At 41.2% G+C, this 11,281-nt stretch overlaps 1 non-coding gene across 1 annotated transcript; it reads right to left on the bottom strand.

The window, feature by feature from the left end:
- Window positions 1-2,589: 2,589 nt before the first annotated feature.
- Window positions 2,590-2,736, bottom strand: LOC138438453 (small nucleolar RNA SNORA62/SNORA6 family). The gene has a single exon (XR_011256383.1). It is a non-coding gene; the product is annotated as a small nucleolar RNA SNORA62/SNORA6 family (small nucleolar RNA).
- Between the last annotated feature and the right edge of the window lie 8,545 nt (window positions 2,737-11,281).

Genomic DNA, 11,281 nt, shown 5'->3' with positions numbered 1-11,281 from the left:
AAGTTGTGTAAGTAGAATGGAGACATGATTTAATAAATATGGCTTAAGGGTAAAGCGTCTACCTGCAATGCAGGAGACCCGGATCAATCCCTGGGTTGGGCAAATCCCCTGGAGAAGGAAATGGCAACCCACTCCAGTACTCTTGCCTGGAAAATCCCACGGACGGAGGAGCCTCGTAGGCTACAGTCCATGGGGTCACAAAGAGTCAGACACGACTGAGTGACGACACATTTTTTATGGTCAGGTAGATGAGACATCATGGTGAAAACAACATGGAACCTGCTGCTACTGCTAAGTCACTTCAGTCGTGTCCGACTCTGTGTGACCCTGTTGACGACAGCCCACCAGGCTCCCCAGTCCCTGGGACTCGCCAGGCAAGAACACTGGAGTGGGTTGCCATTTCCTTCTCCAATGCATGAAAGTGAAAAGTGAAAGGGAAGCCGCTTGGTCGTGTCCGACTCTTAGTGACCCCATGGACTTCAGCCTACCAGGCTCCTCCATCCATGGGATTTTCCAGGCAAGAGTACTGGAGTGGGGTGCCAGTGCCTTCTCTGACATGGAACCTATCATGTAGGAAAAATTGCTCTAGATATCAAAGCAGCATGAAATTGAGTATGACCAGGAGACCTGTGAAGGTCACCATTTATGAGTAAGAGTCCAAAAGAAGTGGGGGGGGGGTGGGAAGAGCACATTTTAGACTGAAGGAGGGCTAGAGATTAAGCAGACAGGGTAGGTTTGTGAAACTGAATAGAACTGAAGTTTCTGAATCTAGTTTAGAGGTGAGGTGACGTGGATACAGGGTCCTAAGTCAGATCATAAAGCAGTTTGCATGTTGTTGTTCAGTCACTAAGTCATGTCCAGCTCTTTGCAACCCCATGGACTGCAGCATGCCAGACTTCCCTGTCCTTCACTATCTCATGGAGTTTGCTCAAATTCATGTCCATTGAGTCGGTGATTCTATTTAACCATTTCATCCTCTGCATATGTTATGAATTAGTTAGGTTTTGCTGTATAACAATCCACCCCTAAGTTTAGTATCTCAAGTAGCAAGAATCTGTTACTTCTCATGGCTCTGTAGGTTGGCTGGTTTGGCAGAGTCAGCTGATTCCTGCAGCACATCAGCAGTGTGGCTGGGTGGGGTTCTAGAATGGCTTTCATAAAGGACTGGTAGTTGGTAGGCTGGGTATTCCAGAGCAGGGTCAGCAAAATTCTTCTATATGGGATCAGGTAGTAAAAGGGTCAGATGTTGCAAGTCAAAAGAAAATATTGATGATATTACATATGTACATATATAGCAAGAGATGAACTACCTCCATAGATTTTTTTAATGGACAGAATTAAAAGTAAACTAAAAATTGAGTAATTTCTTTTGTGATACAGGTCTTCTAATAAGGAGAATTGAACTTTTTTGGGAGAAGGGGTAATATCATAATTAGGTTCAAATGTAGGGCTCCTTATCATCAAATCAATTATTAATGTTTTTCTGTGAAAACATTCTTAGCTCAGGCTGTACCAAAACACAGAGCAGGTTGAATTTGGTCTGTGACTGGAGTTTGCTGACCTTGGTTCTAGAGCCCATGGCTCTGCTCCACTCTCTAGTAGGTCTCATTCTCCAGGATGGAAGCATGGGCTTCTTCTCATGGGTTGACTCAGGAGACCAAAGGTAGCAAGAGAAGGCAAATCCCAATATGCGAACACTTTGTAAGTCTTAGATATGTCACATTTTTCTAATGCTCCATTGACCAAAGCAAGTCATATGACCAAGGCCAGATTCCAAGGGTGGAAAAACAGATTCCATCTCTTGTTGGCAGGAGTAGCAAAGTCATATGGCACAGAGTATGCATACAGGGATGGGAATTGCTAAGAGTTCTGAATTTATTTTGCAGGGAGGGAGGCAGTAAAAGTGTTTTGAGCAGATAACTGCCATATCTGGGACTGAGCTGCAGGGAAAGTAACCAGGGAGTCATTTAAGAGACATGGCATCCAGGGTGATAGGTTTAGGGTTAGAGACTAGAGAGAAAAGATCGGGTAGCAGCAACTACAATTAAAAACAAACAAACAAACAAACAAATACAAATGCGCCTGTCCTTTATGTATTTTTTGGCATCTGATGGCCTCTTTGGACATTTCATATCATGCATTTTCTGTGTGTGTGTGTGTGCACGCGTGTGCCAGTGTATGTGGGTAGGGACAGGAACTTATAGCAGGAATGAAAGCAAAAGCGAGTATTACTCCGAAATCTGATATCTAAAATAACATTTTGTAGTAAGACTGTATTTATAGAGAATGATTTGGTGCTGGGGTGGTAATATATTCGTTGAATATCCACATTAACAAATCAAGAGGCAGGCATAGCTGAATTAGAGTTTTACACAAGGGATGCCTTATACACCCAGGAAGAAAAGTGGGGAGGGGACTTGATCTCTGCAGCTCCAGAGGTTTGAGAAGAGGAAAATGCAGGGAAGCAGGAGGGCCAAGGGAGGGGACACTTGGGTGGACTTCTCTCCCCTGAATGCATGATTGATTTTGTGGAGTCTAAGAGGGTAGGTGGTGCTCAATCAAAGTAACTCCATAGTTTCTTCTCTTTTCTTTTGTAGCAAATGCCACTATCAAACTCCACTTGGGCCAGAGACCCTTGCGGTGTTAGTGAAAAGCCTGCCCCTCACATAGCACCCTATCTACACTTGTGAGTTCACCAGCCAGTGGCTTCAACTTCAAGGCCTAACAATGGGCAGCCAAGTACCTCCATCTCTGTAGCCTGTTTAGGTAGAAGGAAATCCAGAGTTGACAATTTCTGAGCTACTTTTGATTTCTGTGTGCTGTGAACTGGAACCAGAAAGTCCCAGACACCATGGAGGGGCCACAGAAAACATCTGAGCAGAGAGTCAGTACTGATATAAACCAGAAGTCACGAGATAGTTGCTGTTAGTAGAAGACTTGATAACGGGTTGGCTTTGGGAAACTGAGAGAAAAGGACGAATCACAGTATATGGTAAGATTTTGATCTGAATAATAGGGGGAAGGCACAAAAATATGTACATCAGCAAGATGAGTTCATTTAAGGTAAAGATCTGGTGCTGAAAAATAAGGGTTGGAGCATGGAAGAGTTGAGAATAATTACTACATAAAGCACCACATAGTTATCATGTTAAGCAGCAGGGGGTCCTCAGGATCAGGGAAAAGATTATTTATAGGAACTGGGTCCTTGTAGCTGAAAGAAGACTGATGCGAGTCTTGGTGGTGAGTTACAGAATTTATTTTTTCCTTAAATTGGCTCCAAAAAGTGGTCTATAGATAAATTGAAATTTTTGTATGTGAGCAAATGCAACACATCTAATACACAAGAGTTTGGGATTGAGAAAATAGTAAATGCTCAAATAAAATTTAGAATGCTCTTATTTTTACCTTTAGAAATAAACTAGTTGTTTCAACCTTTTTTGGTTCTTCTGTTTCAGTGAAGAGCAGTTGGGCTAGGAGGCAGGCAAACTGGAGCAGACGTTGCAGTCACTTCTCACTCTTCCCGTTTTGTTTCCCTTCTCCTTCAAGTAATCTCCCAGCACTACTATTTCTTAACACTACTGGTGAAAGAGAAACTGTCTTCTGAAAGTCCTTTCTCTTCCTTGTAAGAAGTTCAGAAAGTCTAAAATTTATAATGGTCTAGACCATGGAAACTCAGTTCCTCCTTTGGCACTAACTTGTATATTTTAATTTGATGGACATCTGCTCAAGTGGGCCTTTATAAGAATATTTAAAAGGTATAAAAGAGAGAAATCCTAATCGAAAGTGGGCGGAAATGAATGAAAGTTACATATTTGTAGACCAATTGATAGATATTAGGGTGTGGGGGGGACATTCAGGACAAGTCCTTGTCATTGATCTTCCTGGCACTAGAGTTCTACTCCTTTCTCTCATAAAACATATGACTAAAATTTTCACTGTCCACTCTAGGCCTTCAAGGTGTTGGGAAAGTGTGGATCATTCCTCCAACTGGTGGAAGAGGAGACAGGAAATGGAGACTTCTGAGAGTTGGAGAGTGTCCCAGAGGAAAACGATATTGGACAAACCTCAAGAGTAGCAGAAGACCTAGTGATCGAAAGCAGGGTTAAGTCAGTGGAGGGGATTGAGTAGGAGGACATGAGGCAGGGCTGGAAGGACTAATGCAACTTGGAACATGAATTGAAGGAGAAATTATAATGGACACAATATAGGCTTTTGAAACTGAATATTTTCTTTTAAATCACATGCTAAACTTGTGTGCAACGAACATAAGTAAGTAAAATTCTACTCATAAAAGCCTTTTCCTAGGTGACTGTAAGTCTAGTATAATGTTTTTTCAGTCAATGTGATAAAAGCAAAAGAATTCTGGAAGCAAGTATATCTTTTAATTGTAAGAGGCCTTTTCTTCTTTTCTTCAATTGGCCATGCTGAGGAGAGAGACCTTGGAACAGAATATTAAACAAGCCGCAAAATGTTTCACGAGACACAATTAATGTCAGATAAATGTCTGCTCTTCAAATGCAGTGAAATATTTCATGTTACCAGTGTTTTAGGTGAAATCTTACCCCTGAGTCTTAAACAGAAGGTGATGCTGGTACATTTAGATCACTGGCCAGCATCTCATTGGCAGTTATTACTTAGTTAAACTGACTTAATTTAATGTTTGTCTTTCTCTCCCTCCCTTCTTTCCTCTTTTTTCTCTTTCTTTCATCAACAACAAACCTACAGAATAACCAGGCAACTGAATATTATTCATACATAATTGCCACATCCTGTTAGATAATGAGCATACATATGAAAGGCTCATAAAATAGCAAATTTTTGTTGAACAACACACTTCCTACACACTCCTCACTCCCTTCGATCTGGCTTCCACCCCCATCATTCCTGAAATAGCTCTTGCTAAGGCCACCAATCATTCTTAGGACCTCGAATTTAAAGGATACTGTTCAGCCTTCATTTTACTTGATTCCTCAGCTGATTTCACAACAGCAAATCATTCTGTCCTTAAAACAATCCCTTTCCTTGTCTTCTGAAACAAAGCCATTCTCCTGGGGTCTTTTTCCCTCTTGCCCGTTTCAGACTTCTTTTGCTAGCTCATTTTACTCTGCTGCTGCTAAGCCGCTTCAGTCGTGTCTGACTCTGTGCGACTCCATAGACAGCAGCCCACCAGGCTCTGCCGTCCCCGGGATTCTCCAGGCAAGAACACTGGAGTGGGTTGCCATTTCCTTCTCCAAAGCATGAAAGTGAAAAGTGAAAGTGAAGTCACTGAGTCGTGTCCAACTCTCAGTGACCCCATGGACTGCAGCTCTTTAAATATTAAAGTTCCTTAAGGCTTGTTTCCGGAATTCTTTCTCTTCTCATCCGATATTCAGACTCATTGTTAGACTGATCATCTATGTGTCAGTGACCCTCAAATTCATATTTTCAGTTTGAATGAGTCTCTCCAGAGTCTCAGATCTGTGTATTTGGCCTGCTTGATACCAGGAGGTCTCACAAAGACTCCAAGATGACACGTCCCAAACCCAGCTCATGATGGTACCTGCAACCTCCTTCAGTAACCCCTATCATAATAAGTGGTGTCATCATTCACAGAAGTTCAAAAGCCAGAAATCTAAGCATAATTCTTGACCAGATCTAATTTTCTGTTTTATTGTTATCACTGTGGTCAAAGTTATCTTCACCACTTGCTCTGACTAATGCTGTTGCCTCCTAAAGAATATTCCAGACATTCAGTCTTTGGACATTTTCATTGCTACCCAAGTACATTAAAAAATGTAAATTTTATCACATCAATATCCTGCTCAAAGCCTTTGAATGACTTCCCATTGCTATTAGACTAAAATCTCATCTCCTGACACTCTCTCACCACCTTCGTACCCTTCCTGTGATGCAAATATTAACCTTGTTAATTTCTTTGAATGTATTATGTTCTCTTCTCACCTCTGTACCCATCCTCCTACTTGAAATACTTTTCCGTCTGCACTTAACTGAAGATTTCTACTCTGCCATCAGATTTCATCTCTACCATCATAGTCTCATGGAAACTTCATGTTGTCTACAGTGTTCTATGCTCTCAAAAATCCCTGTTATTTACCTTTGCAGAATTTGCCAGAATTTACAACTCTCTATTTATGAACTCATTTACTTATTATGTGTCTTCCTCACCAAACTGCAAGCTCCATGGGGCCAGAACCTGTTGCTTTTCTGTTGATCATTCTGTACCTAATGCTAATCATAGTGCCTGGCATATAATTTATATGTTACTTGTTGAACCAATGGAGAGACTATTTCTGTGCTGGTTTCTGACTCATGCAAAAGAAAAATGAGTTAATTTTAGTTAACTTAAAATTAACTTTAGTTAATTAGTTTAGAGACCACAAGTGGTCTTTATTTTAGAGACCACAAGTCTCTATAGACATATAAATTTATAAATGTATGAGCTTGTTAGGGAAGGCACCAAAATAATTTAACCCTGTGAAAAAAGAAGACTTTAAACCTATATAACATTCAGCCTAGAATGTCCTTGGAGGTAGAAGTACAATTTTTTCTGAGGTCTTAGGAAAATTGACTGTTATTTATAACTATTATTGTTTCTTTCTTGTAGTTCAGAAGATCAATGAATGATGGACAAGAGCAGTGACTAGAGTATGATGATGACAAGCTTGGGCAAAGTGGGTAGTATTCAGCTCCCAGCTCCACTGACCATCGCAGAAAGGTAATGGTGGGCCTCACATGTGACCCTGAGAGGCCCATGCAGAGCCTTTAGAGCAGGCTTGGAGAAAGCATGTGCTGGTGTGTGCTGGGATGCTGAGTTTTTGTCACGAGGGGAAAAGAGCAGATGATCATTTACAAATACTTCACAATTATTTCTTGTTCCAACCTGAAATGAAGCACATAGAATGTCCATGTACCAGTTTATGGGTCCTATCACCAAAAAAGGCAGAGGCTAAAGGTTGGAGTCTGCAGGTATTTCCTTTCAGAATTTGTCCCCCCCAACCCCACAGGAAGAAACTAAAGTAAACGAAAATATGGTTATTCCATTGGCACAAGAATAACATGTATGCATTTCTAGATTGCTGAAATTCAGTTAAAACAATAAGGATGAATTCAGGAGTGAAAATATGACATCAGAATTACCCTTTCTGCATTTTCTAGTTATCTGAATAGCTGTCACCAATTGAATTCAGAATTCTAATTCTTCTAATAGAAACAGTAAAGAGAGAATGGACTCCAGTATTTCAAACAGCTTTTGTGTCACTGGCCTTGAAATTTTGTCTCTTTTCTTTTTCAAGGTAAAGGATCTGGTTTTGTTCTGTTTATTTTGTTTAGTCATGCCATGAGGAAACAAGGTATATAAGTTAATTATTTTAATCCAAATAAAATGATAACAAACTGTAATTATATGATATGCTTCTCAACTGGCCAATTTACTTAAACAGAGTATAAATAAGATTTTTTTTTGGTTATTTGTAAACAAGTGGCCAAAATATTCCTTATAGAAATGGATTACTCTAAAATCACACCATCCTAGAAAAAATCTAGTAGTGAATAAAATACAAATCTTATTCTATTCTATCCCAGATGTCTTGTCTACATTACTATAATTTCAGAAGATTTAAAACAGTTGTTGAGACCCGTAAGAAACTATACTAAGTTATTATGACCTTACCATTTTTACCCTTCAAGGACAATTTTCTCTGTGAGTCTCAGATCTGGTGTAAAATCTCATAAAACTTTATAAGATCTCTTATGAAATAATTGTCATCTTTAGAGAACATGGGTATTAAAGTCAACAAAAATAAAAACCACTTACCAGGACTCAACCATACTGGCACCCTGATCTCAGATGTCTAGCTTCCAGATCTGTGAGCCCTCATGAATAGGATGAAGAAGAATCCAAAGAGCTAGCTTGCCCTTTTTTCCTTTTCTTTGCCCTGCTTTAAAAAGTTGTCCTTCTGCAATCTGGAAGAGGGCCCTTACCAGGACCCGACTATACTGGCACCCTGATCCCAGACGTCTAGCCTCCAGAACTGTAAGAAATTCAGTTCTGTTGTTTAGGCCACCCAATTTATGGTATTTTGTCATGTAGCCTGAGCTGACTAAGATTGCCGACTAAGGTCCGTCTAGTCAAGGCTATGGTTTTTCCGTAGTCATGTATGGATGTGAGAGTTGGACTGCGAAGAAAGCTGAGCACCAAAGAATTGATGCTTTTGAACTGTGGTGTTGGAGAAGACTCTTGAGAGTCCCTTGGACTGCAAGGAGATCCAGCCAGTCCATTCTGAAGGAGATCAACCCTGGGATTTCTTTGGAAGGAATGATGCTAAAGCTGAAACTCCAGTACTTCGGCCACCTCATGCGAAGAGTTGACTCATTGGGAAGACTTTGATGCTGGGAGGGATTGGGGGCAGGAGGAGAAGGGGACGACCGAGGATGAGATGGCTGGATGGCATCACTGACTCGATGGACGTGACTCTGAGTGAACTCTGGGAGTTGGTGATGGACAGGGAGGCCTGGTGTGCTGCGATTCATGGGGTCACAAAGAGTCGGAACCAACTCAGCGACTGAACTGAACTGAACTGAGAGTGGGTCCTAAATCCAATGACTGATGTTTTTAGAAAAGAAAGGAAAAAAAAAAAGATCCAGACATAAAGACACAGATATAGAAGGAAGAAGGCCATATGAAGATGGAGATCAAGTGCTTCAGCCACAAGCTAAGGAACACTCATTATTGCCAGGAACCCTCAGAAGCTCAAACCAAGGAGGAATTCTATTCTAGACGCTTCAGAGGGTCACTGGCCTTAATGACACCTGATTTCAGACTTCTGGCCTCCAGAACTGTGGGAGAATAATTGTTTTAAGTCACTAGTTTAAAGTAATTTGTTATGGCAGCCTAGAAAACAAACATAACCTCCCAAACTTTTCCCCATCTTCTCCACTTCACAGCTGAATTTATTGAAGGAATCACCTACAATTGCTGTGTGGTTTTTTTTTTTTTTTTTAAATTGGGTGACATTCACTCCTCATCCACTGTAGTCTGGGGTCTACCCTCCTCATCATTTCATAGAAATTGCTTTCACCAGATTTATCAAGAGCCCCTTGTGGCCATATACTTCACAGCTTTTGCATTATTTCATTATTCATTATTTCCTTTTACCATTTCCTCCCTGAATTTGTTGACTGCATCCACAAATTTTTCTCATTATTTTTGTGGCCACTCTGTTTCAGTGATTATTTGAGTTCCTCTTGTTTTTGTTGGGCTTCCCTTGTAGCTCAGCTGGTAAAGAATCTGCCTGCAATGCAGGAGACCTGGGTTTGATCCCTGGGTTGGAAAGATCCCCTGGAGAAGGGAAAGGCTACTCAATTATTCTGGCCTAGAGAATTCCATGGACTGTATAGTTCATGGAGTCCCAAAGAGTTGGCCACGACTGAGCTACATTTTCACTTTCTTTTTCATTGTCCCTTAAATGTTAGTATTTGTCAGGATTCTGCCCTGGATCCGCTTCTGCCTCCACGTATTCTGGGAAGTTTCATTCACACGTATCTATTTGCTCATGTTTACCAAGTCTGTCTTCAGGCTAGATCTCTCTCCTCAGTTTCAGACTTGTTATCAGCCTCATAATTTAAGTGAGACTTCTCAAGTTACTTGTATCACAGGTCCTTCGAAATCAGGATGATCAAAACAGAAACCACCATTTTTTCTCTCTCAGATCTCCTCCTCCTCTCTCCCCAGATCACAGCATCATCTTGCTCCCAGTTAATAAAGTCAGAAGCCTGGGAGTCATCCTTCATCCTTCCTCTCACAGCCCGAATACAGCCCCTCTATTTGTCCTCATAGACAAAGCTCTAGGCCCATGTGCAGGCATTTCCACCCTGACTTTCTGCCGGAGTACACAAGCTCATTTCCTCCTTTAGATGTCCTCGAGTGTACTTGGAAACATAAATTTGCTTGTGTGACTCTCTTGCTTAAAAGCTTGCAATGTCTTCCCAAACATTGCAGGATAAAGTCCAGAATGGGCAGCAAGGCTCAGCTTGACAGGTTCCTCCATGCTCAGGCCAAACAGAAAACCCTATCTTTAGCCCTTCATGTGTGCTATGCACCCTCTGAACTCTCATCCCAGGAAGCATTCTTTGCACTCCATGATACTCATCCCACTGCCTGGTAATTCTCAGTTTTCCCTACAGGTCCTCTGAAATTTGAGGCACTCATCCATCTTATTTACCATGGATCTCCAGAGCCAACTAAAGTGTCTGGAGGGGCAACAAATAATACCTAAATGAATAACCCAGTGTTCATAAAAAGAAAACCAAGGCTCACAGTAATTAACCCATTTGGCCAAGTAAATGCAAACCAGGGGCTTAACTTTTCTAATGTCTTTTCCATTCTTTTATATTCCCTTAAAAAAAAAGGAAACAACTTGCATTACATAAAATTAAATCATAATTGTTAGACAATATCACTTATAAATTATAATGCACAAAATTACAAATGACAAAAACCAAGAAAGGCTTAGCTGTGAATACTATCCCTTGCTACTGGTTTTATATGTTTTTTTCCTTCTAACCATGGCCTTGCTTCCTCTGCCTTTTCATGGGCTAATACCATCACATTTGTAGCTTTGAACTCTTCTCCTTCAGCCTGCACTCAGCTGCTGGTTAGTCCACAGGTGTCAAATGCCTTATACTGTGCTTTGCTCTCTCCCAACACTAGTAGTGCCCTGGAAAAGCCTCCTGTGCATTTTCAGCTTAATCCACCCATTTGCAGGCTCTGACTCTGCTCTGAACTTTGGCTCACCTTGCCTGCCTTTGAGCTGCCTTTGAAGGGGCAGGCCTGTCATGGGTCTGAATCTGCCACAGCTGTTCCTAATTCTTTCATTCCTAAAGCACTCCTGCCTCAGAGCATCAGAGCGGCGACTCGCCTGCTTCTCACAGGAGTGGCTGTGCTGGGAGAAGTGGGGGCCTGGCTCCATGCTGCCTGGGCAGGGGGGGCCTACCTTCTCCCCGGGGCCTTGGGAAACAGCTGACCTCGTCCTAGTCAGAGAAGTGTTAGTTGTCTTGGCTTTTTTTGTTGTTTTATTTCGTTTCATCAATAATAGAGAAAATTGACAATAGAGAAAATTAGAGAAAAATAAAACCTCACAGCACGTAGTTTCACCAACCAATCACCACTGCCATTACGATTTTGATATATTTCCTTTCAGCCTTTTTATCCATGTGTAAAAAGTTAATTTTGACACAATTATTCTTTCCGTGCATATCATTTTATATTTTTGATCTTCACTTA

This window comes from Ovis canadensis, chromosome 3 (genome assembly GCF_042477335.2).
Source record: "Ovis canadensis isolate MfBH-ARS-UI-01 breed Bighorn chromosome 3, ARS-UI_OviCan_v2, whole genome shotgun sequence".
NCBI lineage: Eukaryota > Metazoa > Chordata > Mammalia > Artiodactyla > Bovidae > Ovis > Ovis canadensis.
This window is presented reverse-complemented; position numbering and strand designations above follow the sequence as displayed.